This window comes from Hirundo rustica, chromosome 2 (genome assembly GCF_015227805.2).
Source record: "Hirundo rustica isolate bHirRus1 chromosome 2, bHirRus1.pri.v3, whole genome shotgun sequence".
Classification (NCBI taxonomy): Eukaryota; Metazoa; Chordata; class Aves; order Passeriformes; family Hirundinidae; genus Hirundo; species Hirundo rustica.
This window is the reverse complement of record NC_053451.1, coordinates 95,685,487-95,701,539: the sequence shown is the minus strand read 5'-3', so window position 1 is coordinate 95,701,539 and position 16,053 is coordinate 95,685,487. Positions and strand designations below refer to the sequence as shown.

Sequence of the window (16,053 nt, the reverse complement as noted above, 5' to 3'; positions counted from 1 at the left end):
GCAGTTGGGCTCTCCAGAGAGAAAAAAACAGATGATGCAGCAGAAGCCTAGAATGCCTAAAAACAAATAAGATTTGAAGTCTTTGTCAGATCAAACTCCATGTTATATCTGATCAAAATAACATTTGTGTGATAGGCTTCTCAAAATCTAATGAAAAATGAGCTGTAAGTTTAATTTTCTTCCCAACCCAATCTTAAGCATCGTAATTCTGGTTCTTGTGCAAAGCTCAAAGCAAGCTAACACCTATCTTTAAAAAGACCTTGCAACTAATGCTGTTTCCAGTCTGTAAACAGCAGCCTACAAACCATCTTGACTTGAAAACACATAATGATTTAGAAACTATTTAAGAAGCTACAGGAAATCGTCAGAGCAAAGGAACAGATGCAAAGAAGTTGGTGGCAATCACTTATTTTATGTAGTATAACTTCCAACCAATACTGCTTGAGCGTCTTAAAATGCAAGCAAAGATATTTGCAAAGAGCAAACAAGTCCTTGATAAAGATTACCTTTATTTCTATCAGAATTTTCCAGATCAATACTCTCCTTAAACTGCAAGTTGGCTCTCTCTCTTCTTCACCAGCTACATGTCACTTTCTGAATGACATCAATGTCCCACTAGGAAGTTTCACAGATTAAAAATCCTGTCAAACATGTGGTGAAGATGTTTAAGTACAGTCAGCGTAAGAAAAGATCTTTATCACAGATATAATTGTTTCAGAAAACTATCTATGCCCTGGCATAAACTAGACAAGTAAAAATATATTATTCACTGTGATGTTTTGTCATTGCAGCACAAGACTGATTTATTAAGGAAGAATGCAGACTTAGTGTACTGAATCTGGCTGATCTGGAGTTCATTTTCTCTTAGCAGCCCTCAGAGTGTACTTCACTTTGCATTAGTAGCTGTAGAGGTGCTGATAACACACCAGTGTTTTGGCTACTGCTGAGCAGTGCTGGAACAGCACCAGCAATGTGTCTCCAAGGTCCTGGGAGGGGGCACAACTAGTCCAACTGACCTAAATTAACCAAGGGATATTCCATACCATATGAATATCTATCAGCTCAGATATAAAAGAAAAGGGAGGGAGGAGGAATGGGGGGCATTTGTCATTTTACATTTGCCTTCCAGAGTAACCACTACGTGTGCTGAAACCCTGCTTCCCTGGGAGCACCTGAACATCACTCACAGATGGGAAGTAGACATTTTTCTGTTGTTGTATTTGCTTTCCTTATGTGCAAAAACTTTTTTTTTTTTTTTTCCTTGCTTTACTAATCGCTCTTGTCTCAACCTGATAGCTGTTTTCCATCCTCTTTTTCATCTCCCCTGTCCCACTGGAAAGGGAAGTGGTAAATCAGCTTGGTGAGCACCTGGCATCCAACCAAGGTCAACACTACAGTCCTCTTTGGCACCCAATGTAGAGCAAGAGGGAGAAACCAAAAAGACTGTAGTGGGTTGGCCCTGGCTGGATTCCAGGCACCCACCAGAGCAGCCCTCTCACTCCCTTATGCAACTGGACAGAGGAGAGAAAATATAATGAAGGGTTCACAAGTTGACATAAAGACAGGGAGGGATCACTCATCAAATACTGTCATGGGCAAAATAAGCTCACATTAGAGACATTAAATGAATTTATTGTGAACAAGGGCAAAACAGGATAATGAGAAGTAAAATAAGACTTTAAAAGCACCTTCATCCCACCCCTCCCTCCTTCCCAGCACTACCTCATCCCCCAGTGGCCCACGGAGACTGGGAATGGAGGTTATGGCCAGCTCATCACCCGTGACTTCTCCCACAGCTCAGGGAGAGGAGTCCTTCCCCTGCTCCACTGTGGGATCTCTCCCACAAGATACAGTTCTCCATGAAGTTATCCAATGTGCAGCTGATTATGACTCTCTGGGATCTGCTGTTTGGCTGGTTCTCGCTCCATGTCACCGCCCACTCATCCAGTCCACACTCCCTGAGTTTGCCTATGAGGATGTTGTGACAGACAGTGTCAAAAGCCTTGCTGAAGTCGAGGTAAAAAATACCCACTGCTCTTCCCTCATCCATCCAGGAAGTAGTTTCATTGTAGAAGGTAATCTGGTAGATCGAGCATGATTTACCTTTAGTGAATGCATGATGACTACTCCTGATCATCTTCTTCTCGTCCATGTGGATAGAGATGGTCTCCACAATGAGGTAATCCGTCACCTTCCCAGAGACTGAGGTGAGGAACTGGAATTACTGCGATATCGGGTCATGCAAGTACTCCATAGTTAATGTGATCATTGCTTATCTTCAAGTTAGAATATTAGTCCATACATGTGTCTAAAAGTTGTGTCATTTCCATTTTCTTCTTTAAAAGAGGTATTAGGCTGTCATCTTTCTTCTCTCAAACACCCCCGTTTCCCTCCTGGACAGCCTTTCTGTAAAATATGAACATTACAATGAGTTCATTTGTCCCAATGGTTATCAAAATGTGATTTGTGTCTCCTTAAGCCTCTGAAGTTTAAACTACCCAGATATTCAACATTAAATTTTGGGAAATATGTGTCTTAAATCTTTAAAGCATAAAGTAGTACAAAAGTTGTCAGGACTAATTCTAGACGTATGTCCAGATTCTCTGTTAATATTATGGCTTTGCACACAGGCCTATAGCCTAAACATAATATGTAGAACAGTCTTTTTAATTGATGTGTATCTCATTCAAATAACCAGCTTTCAGCTTCTCTAAAAGGTGAGGGATAGAAAGAGAAGAAATTAGTTACTTTTGAGACATAAATGAAACAAAACAAAACAAAACAAAACAACTCCTCAGATTTCACTTTCTCTTTATTGCCAAAGTACAATACCTCAGTGAAAGCACTAATCAAATGTTATTCATAAAGTAAAATGTTATCTTTGATTGCTCTACCAGACGAATGAGAACTTCTTCAATTTCTGGGTTGTAGATGCATTATGCTGAGAGTGAGAATAGAGGTCTAATGAGAAATTCTTGCACCCTAATGATGCTGGGATGTCTCAAATTTTCTCCAGGTAACATGTCATCCCCAAAAACGCTAAGAGGAAGGTAATTGCATCACCTGTCATGAGAGCACAGGACTCAGGCTCTATTTATTTAGAATCATCTTTTTAGAAAAATAACAGTTTTCTTTAATTTAGGTAAGAGTTTAAAAACCCAAACAATGGAAGCAACTGTATAAAGAAAACCTAAGACAAGAAATTATAATTTTAGTTTACAAGATGTTACTTTCTATATTAGATTTTGTACCTTATTTATCCTCTGAGACTGAAACTAGACTTCTCCACCATTGATTCAGAGAACACTAATAACTATTTTTCACATGTTTTTTAAATGTGGACACCCTTCATGCAGCAGAGAGCAGTGATGAGAACATCACCTCTTTGTTCTTTCCCTACACAGGAATTTCCATTTTTTGTTTCACTCATTGTTTATAAAACTTCCCATCTTTTATAACTGGTGGCAGTGTTTCACGTATTAACATTGTCATTTTAAGCTATATGCTTCCTATTTTGATAGGCAGACAAACAGGCATTCATTTTCCTAAAGCCCATTTCAAGAAAATATTATAAAAAACCAATATTTCTGAACAGTCTTACAATTTTAGAATCACCTGACTGGGCTCATTTCATTATTGTTACTACTACAAAGACGAAAAAAGAGGCAACACATTGCAAAATTGGGGATTAGGTCGTTAGAAGAAGGATCTTCCCCTGCATTTGTTTTAGGGAAACTCATTACAATAAAATTTATATAACTGAGAGAATACCAAGCTTGAGTTTCAAATTCAGGAGAAAAAGGGAAAAGTAGTCAGCATATTCACAAAATTTAAACCCCCCCTTGTCAGAAAAAGCTGCTTGTTTTCTTTGAACTGTCAATTGTGGGAGCATCAACACATATTCACTCTCCCAAAATGAAATTCAGGACACCAATTGCAAATGTTCTTTCAAGAAAATGTCTTGGAATTTGCTGGAGCTTCATCCCTATCTTTCTCACTTTGCTGGTATACTATTCTATTTTCTTCCTCACAATCTCTGTATTTTAAGTGCCCAAAATCCTTTAGGGGGGAGGCTAGTCGCTGTAAGATTAAGACTGAAATCTCTGCATAACCTGACATATTAGAAACAGTTGCTTGGCACCCTCCCATATCTGAATTAAAATGTAATGATGCCTTAAGTTTTTAGCTTTGATATTTTTCAGATCCTGTACTGCATTAGTGTATTACTCTGAACTCCACATAGAGTGTTAGTAAATTCTCTTCACATTTTGGTCCGACAAAACAACCCTTCCTGGGCTGAGAACCAATGACATCCTCTGCCTCAGGCCCAAAAGGATAAACAAAAGTGAATCGGGGAGGGGGGTGAAAGCAAAACAGGGGAATATGACTTCATTACCTGAAGCTATAATCAGACAATTAACCTCCGATATGCAAACAGACCAAACTTATATCTGTCTGAAGAACTTGTGACCCCTGTTCATCTTGGGTGTAGCCTCTGGAAGGCTTTTGACTGCCCAAGGTGTATCTATTGAAGACCTTTAATAAATACCCGCTTTAAACTCTGTCTAGCGTCTGTTCTAGGTAGTCACTCCAAGGCATCAATCCAATATATCCCTCGAGCTTTAATTACTCACAGTTTTTTTCATCAATTCACTGAAAAAAAATTATTCTGGTAACACCATCAACTTATTGTTTAATGACTAAGTATCTGCATCATTGCATTAGAAGTCTGAGCCCTGCCAAAAAAACAGTCAGCAGTCTATTCTCCAGAAAAGAATCACAGCTTCTTTATTCCTGACTTTGTTGTTACTGTTTAATATTGAGAAAAATGCCCTTTCTTCTTCCACTACAGAAATATAAAGGTAAGTAGTCATGTGTGACTCTTTCATTACTGCCAAACAACTAAAGACGCAAAATCAATACTAGGATTTCAAAAACTTTTTTGCACATACTTTCCCTGAGAGCAAATAAGGTTAGCTAGCGTAACCAGTTTTCTGCATACTTGAACAATCATAAAAAGAAGACACACACGTGCACAAAACCAAAACAGAACAAAAGACCCCAACCAATCAACAACAACAACAACAAAAAAACAACCCGCACACACACACAAAAAAAAAAAAAACAACCCAAAACAACAAAGCCCACACAGACCAGCCTGCTCCACTTCCCATTCAACTATTTTTCACAGTCTTGCCAGTGTACTGTAAGTCAGTATAGTATTTTATTTTTCTTTGGTTCAGAAAAAATTAATGCATAGAAGAAGTAATGTAAAGACAAGACATACAGAAAGAAAAACAATTACAAGGAAAGAAGTAAGGAAACAATAGAGAAATTTTGTAAAGGAAGACTAAATTCGTGGAAGGCAGATATGTCAGTCAGAAATAAAAACAGAAACCATGACACTCTAGTAGCTAAGGAGTCTTTGCAGAAGCAGAACTACATTGAATTATTCTCAGCTTGGATATTCTAAGTCAGGAAATGCAAACAAGCACTAGTTTTTCAGGAATCTTGTAAGATAACATGCTTTAAGGCATGTAGTTGTCTATATCTTAGTAATTCCGTGTGTTTATGGAGCTAAAAAGAAAGCTTATGAAGAATCCTGAAGCATTTCCTTCTTTTCTAGGCAAACTAGAATTTGTATTTTCCCCTGAGCAGAGTTCAATATTTTGCAAGGCGATTAGGACATTTTTTAGAAGACCCCAATGACCCTGACAGTCATTTATTCGAAATTCCTAAATCAAAGCCTGAATCTAGATTTATAGAAGGTAAGTAATATCAAATACAATTATGATCTTACTGTGAAAATGAGAAAAATGTTGTCCATTAGACTAAATCTTTAATCTTTCCATCACTGGAAGTATTTTTTCTCCATAATTCAATTACAGATTTTTAAGTGAAATAATGTTCAGATTCAGCAAGAAGTCATACATCCTTTCTGCTTCCTGACATCCAGCTCATACTTGTTCTTAAATGTTCCCATTTATATGGTTTCTAGCTTGGAAATTGTAACTTGATTACTACACCATTCATTGTTTTTCAAAACTACACACTCAAGTAATCTTTATATAAATAAATTCATAATTAATGACAAAATTATTTAAAGTGAGTATCAAAATCTCCATAATGGAAAGGAAGCCTTATGGGCATTTGTACAAAGGTGCTGCTTTCCTGATGAAACGTGAAGTGTTTAAGGGCAGAAACACAGAAAGTTTTTATTAGAATTGCTTTAGACTTCAAATACATATTGCTGTAAACCATAGAAAATAATTTCTTTTAAGTAGTATTTTTAGCTGATTTTTAGTATACCTGACAAATATTTATTCCTCCTTTTTTTTTCTTTCTTTTTTTCTTTTTTTCCCTTTTGTTCTTTTTTGTCCTTCAGATCGATCTGCCCGATCAGGAAGGTTTCAATTCTGTACTGTTTTAGGCACTTTCTGCAACTGCACCTTTCTAAAACCATCAATGTGTGAACTGTCACTGCTTTCTGAGCTTTCTCTATGTGTTTTTTTCCCATAAAAGGCTTTATCAGGACAGAGAAATAGAGGCCAGGCACAACAGTGGAGGCTCTGAAAAATAGAGATGCAGTGTCAAGGGAAAAGGAGTATGGCCATGGGAACTTAAGAAAGAAGGCACTGGTTTGTGCCCACAGCTATAAAACATCTACTAATGATTTCAGGGGTTTGATTATGGGTTTTTTTGGCTTTTTTGTTTCTTAAAGAAGACCCAGAAGCAGTCAAAAGCAGTTATCAGAGTAAAAAAGAACAAATAAATAGTATATAAAAAGTAAAAGGCATAAAATTCTCATATAACCTGGAGCTATAGACCAATGAAGTACTAGATGGCTGTAAAAGCATGTTAGGAAACATAAAAGTGACCCCAAGTGTAAGCCAAGTATATAAGAAGAAAACCACAACCGAAGAACATGTCATATTCCTCACAATAAAGTACTCCAGAGACTGTTGACCTACAGTGTCGCCCTTTGCAGCAGTCTGAAGCTACCAACGAGCTAGTGAAAAATGCTATATTTTAATAATTGCTAAATGTCTGATTTTATTTGTGTGCCTGTCTCAATTTCTATTTTAATGTAACCAATACAGGTGTCCTATTAAAAATTTTAACTTCAACTTCTGTCATTGAAATTTCTCTGTATTCAAAGGCTAAGTTTCTAACAGCTTACCACAGGAAATATTTTCAATTGATACCCTGCATAAATAGAGATGGATATATTTCTCCCTTGAGGAAAATACTTTGAAGTCTTTTATTTCTCCTTGTTCACAACTTCATAAAGCATGGTATTGCCTAATTTATTCAAAATTCCTAGTCCTGCATAAAAAAAAAAACAAAAAAAAAAAAAAAAACCACAGCATAAGAGCATCTTAACTTTGAGCAGGGAAGGCATCTCTGCCCAGAGTAGGGGGATTGGAACTAGAGCATATTTAAAATCCCTTCCAACCCAAACCATTCCATGATTCTATTATTGGAAGTTTTCTTTGATTAACAATGAATAGATATGGTATGCTAAGGGGCAAAATTTCTCATTGCAAATGGAATCAGCTGCCCAGTAGCAGAATGTACAAGAAACAGTTTAGTAGGTACAGCAAATAGCTCCTGCAGTCCTAAGGCAAATGGCACTTTTGAGTTCTGCAAATACTGCTACAAATAACCTTATTGAAAAGGCAGAGAGAGCTCTCAATATATCTTTTCACTTCATGAAAAATAATTTCATTTTATTCTTCCCAAAAGGAAGAAGTTGTATTTGTTTTTCTTTCTTTCTTATAAATGCCATTTCTGTCTAGACACTCTGCTAGTGTCATGAGAAACAAAAGAAAATAAAACCAAAATAACTATTCAGGAATAGAAAAGACATTCTACTTATTTGACATGTTTCTTTTTGCTAACTGCTTCGTATCAGTATGTAGCATCTTGTGCTTAAAATAAAATTATTAAGGTAAGAAGAAATAACAGAGTTTGAGGAAAAAACAGAATTCTTAGATTTTTCACAGGTGAAGCACACGCTTTCAGGGGGAGATGGAATGAGAAAGATAAATACAGTATTTAAGAAAATTTCAGATGAAGTAAAAACAATTTGTAATTTCCATTGCAAGATGACAGAATTTCAAATTTTTCCAATTTTTACATTTTGTTTTGAGAAATATCCTTAATATGCTACCCCAAGAGAAAGAAATTGTCATTGAATCATAAGGTACATTCAGAACCTTATATAGTGCAAAAGAACTCCTTTGTGTAGAACTCTATAGCTAAATCATTCTACTCAAATTCCTTTTACTCAAGGTAAACATTTGTTTTCAGCTTTAGATTTAGGTCAGCTTTACTTGGCTTCTGAGTATTTTAGTTAACTTCTGAACATGCTGCAACTTCTGCTTAGGGGATAAGACTCACATGAAAATGAAAGCTTGTTATACTCAGGTTTATCTTGTTTTCAGAATTGAGTGGGAAGGAACATTCCAGACACATGGACCAAGCAACAGAACAACATTTCTTCTGCAGCTGGGGTGTGATTTAATGCCATGGAGCTCTGGGAAGGGCATCGAACCTAGCATCCTGCTACTGCAATGTCCAGGTCCACTGACAATGATCTCTTTCTGTCACGCTAGAGGTGCAGCTGTCAGAGTCAGACAACACACAGTCAGTGCAGAAAAGGGCCAGAAGCTCAGCCGAGAGTCGTGACCACAGCCTGGAAAACAGCAGTGACTTGCCACAGTGCACAGTCACCAGTACCAACCCTGAAGAAACAGCCCCTGGCACCCATCAGAGGCCTCCACCCAGTGTGAGCTCCGAAGGGAAGGCTGTAGGTTTGCCTTGTGCCCCTTGTTGAGTCTGGCATGAGGTAGGGAGACTCCTCTCCCGTGGGAAGTATGTGCTGGTAGAACCTGCTCTATCAAGAGAATGAACTCCAGGAGGGAGACAGTGGTCTGTGCAGCATCCAAGATGTAGAAAAGGAGAGTGGCTGACAGAAAAGCTGTGGATATCATTTTTCTTGAGTTTAGCTAGGCTTTCCACACCATCTGTCATAATGTTTTTACAGAGAAGTAGATCAAGTATGAGTAAGAGAAATTGAAGGGCTGTTGAACTCAAAGTGCTGTGATCAGCAGCACAGAGTTCAGCTGGAGGCCAGTAACTAGTGCTGTACTCCAAGGATGCAAGGGCCGGTGTTTTTACTGTCTCCACTGGTGACCTTCTGTATGGCTGCACTAAGTGCACCCTCAGCAAGTCTGCAGATGACACAAAACACCCTTAAACAGAATTTGTACTACAGTAACAAAAGAGTCAAATTACACACCAGACCATTAACTTTTGAGTCTTGTATTATTTCAACTTAGGGACACAACTTTTTTCTTTTACCCATGGAATATATATGTGCACTGCAACACACTTTTACTTATTATGGGTGCACTACATCTTGATCAGCAATGGAATTCACAAATAATCCCTAGAAAAATATTGTCATTAAGACCTTTTTTAACTCTTGCATCTTGAAAAATATGAAATTGAAGAGTAAAAGCTTTGAAATAAGATTAATTAATACATATTTTCTAACTAATCCCATCTGCCTAATTTTTTTTCCTTCTAACATAGACTATCAGTTGGGTTTTATCCACTTCCAATCTTTCCAGCTTCAGGGTTTTTTTTGAAGAAAATCTATACATTATTTCAAATCTAACATGCCCTCTTTTAAGACCCTTCATGCAATGACTTGATTTGAATGTGGACATATTATATATCTGCTTATTAGCCAAAAACTTCATTTTTTTTTTCTCTTTTAATCTCTAATCTACAAATGTATGACCAAGAGTGAGAAACAAAAAAAATTATAGAGAAATAAATTAAACATGAGGCCTAAAACAAAACTGTTTGTTTGAAACAAAGGTTTCCATGTGTGAAAATAACAAATAAATTTACCCAAGAATTAGAAAGCAAAAGAAGATTAAAGGAAAATACATCACGGTTCAGCCTCAGCCAGCAATTAAGCCACAAAGACAGTGGAATGGAGGAAAGAATGTGAAGCCAAAAAGTAAGAAAACTCATGAGCTAAAAACAATAATGTACAATAATGACAATGATAATAAATGAAAACACAAGAAAGACAAGTTATGTAAATGAAAAACAGTTTTTCATTATCAGCTGACCCATGTCCAGCCTGTTCCCAAGCAGTGCTCCCCACTGGCTACCTTTCCTCTTAGTTTACATGCTGAACGTGTCATACAGCATGGAATGTCCTTTTGATCAAATGGACTCAGCTGTCCAGCTGTGCCCCTTCTGACTCCTTATTCACTGGATATCCACTCACTGCCAGAGCAGGATGAGAAACTGAAAAGTGTGACTTAGTGTAAGAACTGCTCAGTATCAACTAAAAATCAGTGTCTTGTCAACATTATTCTCATCCTTACTCTGAAACACAGCACTATACCACCTGCAAGGAAGAAAATTGACTCAATCCTAGCTGAAAGCAGGCAAGGAAGAAACAATCGTCCTTTTGTTTGTGGTTATTATTATTTATGGTGATTAATAATTTTGTTATTATTTGGTTTGGTTTGGTGCTGGGCTTCAGAAATGCCTTTAAGAAAGGCTATTTAAACTGGACGTTTGAAGTAGAAAAGAAGATAAATAATCGTGGTTTTCTCTGGCAGCACACTAGGGGTGTTCATCACTAGCATTTCAACTGTGGACAGAACTGCATTTTTGCATATGAAAGAGCAGAGGAGGAAGAAGAGGCTACAACATTCATATTTATGCACTTGAAGTGTAATTTTAAGACCTCTCAGTTTGCTCAGTCTCATATAATTTTTTTCCAAGTTGATCAAATTCACGAAATGAAAAATCACGTATAATGTGATTTAAGGGGAAATAAAGATACGAAGAGAAAATCCCAGTGAGATAAGATATGAAGGGTATTTGAATGCTCAGAAAAGTTGGTTATTATTTGGTATAAAAGTCAATCCTGCTATAGCAAGGAGTGACACATTGTTCAGTTATTGTTGACCTTTTTAACTTTAGGCTTTAACTGCATAGAAAAAAGTATCCTGTTTGTGATATTACCTAGGTAAAAAATAATTAAATGACAGGTAAAGTTCAGCAGTATCAGGATGTTCAATAGCTTTTTTTTTTTTTTTCAAAACTCTAAAATCACCCCCAAAATTTTAAACTTCTCCCTACACCCATTCATATTCCTGTCACTTTGTGTTATAAGCCATTAGAGAAGTCATGGTCCTATGTACAGTTCATTTCTAAGGGTTACCAATATGAATTATTTAAACTCCTTAGCCAGTAGCTGCCACAATTACAGCTTCATGCATATCCATGGTTGCAGAGAACCTGTGCAGTCCTGCCATTGGAAGAGGAAATTAAATAGGAGAGGATGCACTTCAAAACACTCACAGGGACTCAGGGACTGTGAATTCTTCCTTTAACTCTACTGTCGAAGTCAGCCTTTCAACCTCTCCTACATTTATTCCAAATTTATAGTTTGTCTTCAAGGACTAAAGAGCAAAGCTTGCTGGTAAAACCTTTATCAAATCTGTATATATAACTTCCTTAAACACATTTAACAATCATACATCTGAAAAGAAATTGGATTTTTTAATTATTATTCTTATCATTCCTTGTTCTAACCACTAAAGCTATGAACTCCAAATATAACTGCTAAATGTACTCTGTAAGTAATTGCAATGTGTTTCTTTTCTGGAATGCTAAATTTGCACTGACAGGATCAGCCTAATCAAACACATTTAGGGCCAAAAATAGCCTTGTTTTCAAAACAAAACCTAAAAAATCATTTATCAAAGACTTCAGAAGACTCAGCTGAAATAAAGGCATAAGACAGTGAAAACAGATTGCTGGGAAGGTTAAATAAATGCTAAAAAGTATCAGTATTTCAAATTGTATCTATAGGAGGCTACGGAAAACTTCAATAAAAGAAACAACATACCAAGCTTTCATACATAAATGACTCAAGGTTTTCATTTTCTCACTTTCAAGTTGTTCCACTATCAGGCTTTTTGTTTGTTTGTTTTTGGCTTGTTCTTCTGTTCCTGATTATTCTGAGCAATGGACTGTACACAGCACCAGGCCTTTTTCCAGGCCTAGTGTCCTGCTTTGATGAATCTCTGCATAGACATGTATTCTAGCTCTGACACTTACAGGTTCCTTCTCTAAGATACTCATTATTTTCCTCATCAGGAAGAAAAAGATTTTTTTTTTTTTTCACTGAGGTTTTAAATATATATATATCTAGATTACTTCATTACAAATGTCTCTGTCATGATCACAATAATTTAAAATTATAATTTTTGTGGGCATGGATACTTGGACTAAAACACAATGCCTCTAAGCTTCACCCATATCAATGGTTCAGGTGAAACCTATGATGATAAGATTGTAATTTATAATCATTAATAAGAATTAAGGCACTGCTGTCAGCCTAAAGAGAAGTCACAGGTTCAATAATTCCTGGAGATATAAATTTTGTCCTACCTATATAAGTGTCCCCTCTCTCCCACAGAATACAGAGTACTGTCCTGAAATATTTCTGTGTTCTAGTTTTTCTCTTTATAGTTAAAAAAACCTTTGATTTGTTTTGATTTTTTTTGTTTGTGGTATTTTTAAATTAGTAAAAGTGCATCATTCATCTTCCATATTACTTTTACTAGAATTCAGCTGGGAATAACATTGAGAAATTAATAACAGAATTTGTCTATTTTTTGCTCTCTGGAATTCTCTGCTCTCTAATTTGCCCCACTAATCCAATGCTGTACTACCTAGAATATTTCTGGTATCATAAATATCACAAGCCAAGCCTCATTTGCTTCATCACACAGAAATATGTTTAAGAGATGCTGGGACAGAAATGATTTCTGAAATTATGGATCACCTTCAGCTTTTGAAATTACTTTCCATTTTTACTCTTCCTTTCCCTTTCAAATAATTTCTCTTTGCTATTTATATCCTTCTATGTTTTTAAATTGCTACAACATGTCCTTCTACCAGTCATCATTTAGAAAAAAATTGACAATATTTGAGACCCACCTCTTGATCACCTCAAATTATTAAACTGTTTTTTCTAGTTTGTTAGTAACCTTGTCTCTTCACAGAATTGTATGTGCTCTCAAAGGACCAGTGAAACTCCTTTAAGAGCTGTCCTCATGATTTTATCACGGCAGCTTTCAAAAAGGAATATATGAGGAGTACTCATAAGGCAAATGTACTAGTTCTATAAGGTATCAGTCACAAATGTTAAACCTTGAAGAAATTCTTTACAAATGTAGTCTTTTTAGGGAGGGAAAAAAAAAAAAAAAAAGTATTTAGGAACTTTTATTAACTGATAAACCAATTAATTATCTACCTGAGTTTCTTCCAAGAGAAGTAAGTTACAAACACAGTTTTTAATTTTTTCTTTTTTTATTTTTTTTCCTGAAATTATTTGAATGTTAATAGTGGTAGAAACTGAAACTACCTAAGCTTTCACACACAAATATCAAGGCTTTAAAACTCTTTCACTTCTAAGGTGACAAACTAATTTTCTTTTATGGTCAGATAATTATTCCATATTGAAATTTCTAAGTAGACCCTCTCTCTGGTGTGTCTATGATTCCAGTATAGAAACACAAGAATATTACTGTTCAATTTATACCAAGTTCCCATTTTACTACATTCCATTATATCACTGTTCTTATTTATTGCATACTTAGATAATCTTCAAGTTGTTTCTGTTTCTCCTTAGTTTTCGCAGCAGTATGTCTAGCCTGAACAAAAGTTGCCATTACACAGAATTCAGATGCATTTGAAAATTTACATTCTAAATAATTGTTCAAGTAACATTGTTTTTTCATCCTCAGTGATTTTTTTTAGCATTCAATTCCCCAAACTCAAAATTTTAATTTCAAAGATATAATCTTTAAAGTACATTTGCTCTCACAGTGTTATGATTTAACCCCAGCCAGCAACCAAACTTCATACAGACTCTCACTCATTCTGTGGCAGAGCGATGCAGACAGAGGAAGAAAAGCAGAAGTGAGAAAATAAATGGGTTGAGATAAATACAGTTTAATAATGATTTTAAAGCAGAATTCATACCCACAAGTAGAGCAAAACCAGGAATTCACTTGAGACTTTTGACCGGCAAGCAGTTGTGCAGCCATCCCCTGGAAAGATGGGTCCTATCACACGGAATGTTGATTTAGGAAGGCACTGCTCCGAACATCCCCCCTCTTCCTCTTTCCAGCTTTATGTGATGCGCCTGATGTCATAAGGTGTTGGATATCTCTGGAGCCAGTTGGGACCAGCTGTCCCAGCTGTGTCCCCTCCCAGCTCCCTGGGCTCCCCCAGCCTGCTCTCTGGTGGGGTGGGGCGGGAGACACAGAAGACCTTGGCTCTGCGTAAGCCCTGCTCAGCAATAAGCAAAAAGCAAAAAAACATGCTTGTGTTATCAACACTGCTTACAGCACAAATTCAAATCAGCTGTACTAGCTACTGTAAAGCAAATTGATGATTCCAGAGGAAACCAGCACACTCCAGTAGGCACGGGCTATCAGTTTCTGTATTATAAAAAGTTTCAGTTTATCTGCTTCTTTTAATGAACTTAACCTTTCCAAAGGGATAATTATTCTCCCACTTTTACATGGTTAATTTTGCATAATATCTGTTCTGCTGTAGATGAAAAATTATGTCTCTCTATTATTATTTCCCATCAATGAATTTGTTTTCTGTATTGTCTTTCCATCTCCTTTCTTCTTCCCATTCTCACATTGTGAATTCAACACTTGGAGTCAGTTTTACTATTATTTTTTTCCCCTGCTGTGGTAGATTTGCTTTGCATACAGATCTGAAAGAATGTGATATGTTTCAGCAGATTAAATATACATACGCAGACTTTCAGGGTTCCTTTGGATGCTACTGGGAAGGACCCAGGGTCATGCCGTGTAACCATAGACCATATTTGATCAGGGCAGAATGTTATACTAATGTTGTATTTTTATGTTACCTGTTATAAATTATACTTCATATTGGACCAAATAGTCTCACTACTTTTCTTCTGTCCATACTGGTTTTCAATCATAATGATTGTCCCATCAACTCCAAGAAGGTTTTAATTTTTTTTTAATCTCCTTGAGATAAAACAAGTTAGACAATAGTTATGTAACTACTTTTAAATGACTGTTAAAATAAGTTAAGATTGGTTCAAACCTTAAACAAGTCATAAGATGCTCAGCAGTGAGTTTAACAGAAACTCTGTGGCCTTTATTAGTAATGACAAAAGATTATTTACTGGTCCAAATGCTTGTAATGCAGGCACTGGTCCAGAACCAGAAATACCTTAGTGTTGGCAAAAGATTTTACATAACTACTTCTTAACCTTAATGACTGAAAATTTGACTTTATAAAGACAACAAAATTATTCATAAATATGTATGGGAAGTTCTAAAAAAAGTTGTATTAACTAAGTACCTTTGCTTTTTGTAAATATTATAATTGGCCATTCTGTTTTTGGTTTGATATTAAGAAGTAGTAAATCACTAGAATCTAGAAGTGGATATAGTGTCAAGGTAAATTACTTTTATTTTAGCCCTACTGTGGGCTTTTCTCAGAACAGCTAATATTGGTTAAATGTCTGCAGTCCTACTGAGCAGGGTAGTGGGTGGATTTAAGAGAGAATGCATGTGGGAAAGCAGAAGAGGTGAATCCCTAGGGGCAACATGGCTGGGAAAACTCATTGCTATACAGGATCCCTGGTATTCGGTTATGTTTTACAATATGCATTACCTAAAAATTACTACTTCAGCTAGTGAACCAACTAGCTAAAAGAAACTGCTAATACAAATTCTAAAATCTGTTAAGCAAGACTTAGCTTTTTGGCTACTACTGCAAAGATTTAGTTTTGCACATCACCTTCTTCTGTCAAAATTAATTATTTTGCTTTTTATTGACAAAATCTATGGACAAAGAGAAGTTCACAAGCTAACAGCAGCTATGCAATCTTCACTATTATATTCCAAACCAGAATTCCTGTAGCCTAAAATTAGTTCCTTAAAACTA

At 36.2% G+C, this 16,053-nt stretch overlaps 1 long non-coding RNA gene across 2 annotated transcripts; it reads right to left on the bottom strand.

Moving 5' to 3' along the window:
• Window positions 1-505: 505 nt before the first annotated feature.
• Window positions 506-14,306, bottom strand: LOC120748891 (uncharacterized). 2 transcript variants are annotated; one of them, XR_005699450.1, is made up of 4 exons: window positions 14,095-14,306; window positions 2,104-2,406; window positions 1,723-1,968; window positions 506-641 (listed from the first exon to the last, which is right to left on the bottom strand). It is a non-coding gene; the product is annotated as an uncharacterized LOC120748891 (long non-coding RNA). The 2 variants fall into 2 exon arrangements; XR_005699449.1 differs by having other exon boundaries at window positions 1,723-2,406.
• Window positions 14,307-16,053: the final 1,747 nt, after the last annotated feature.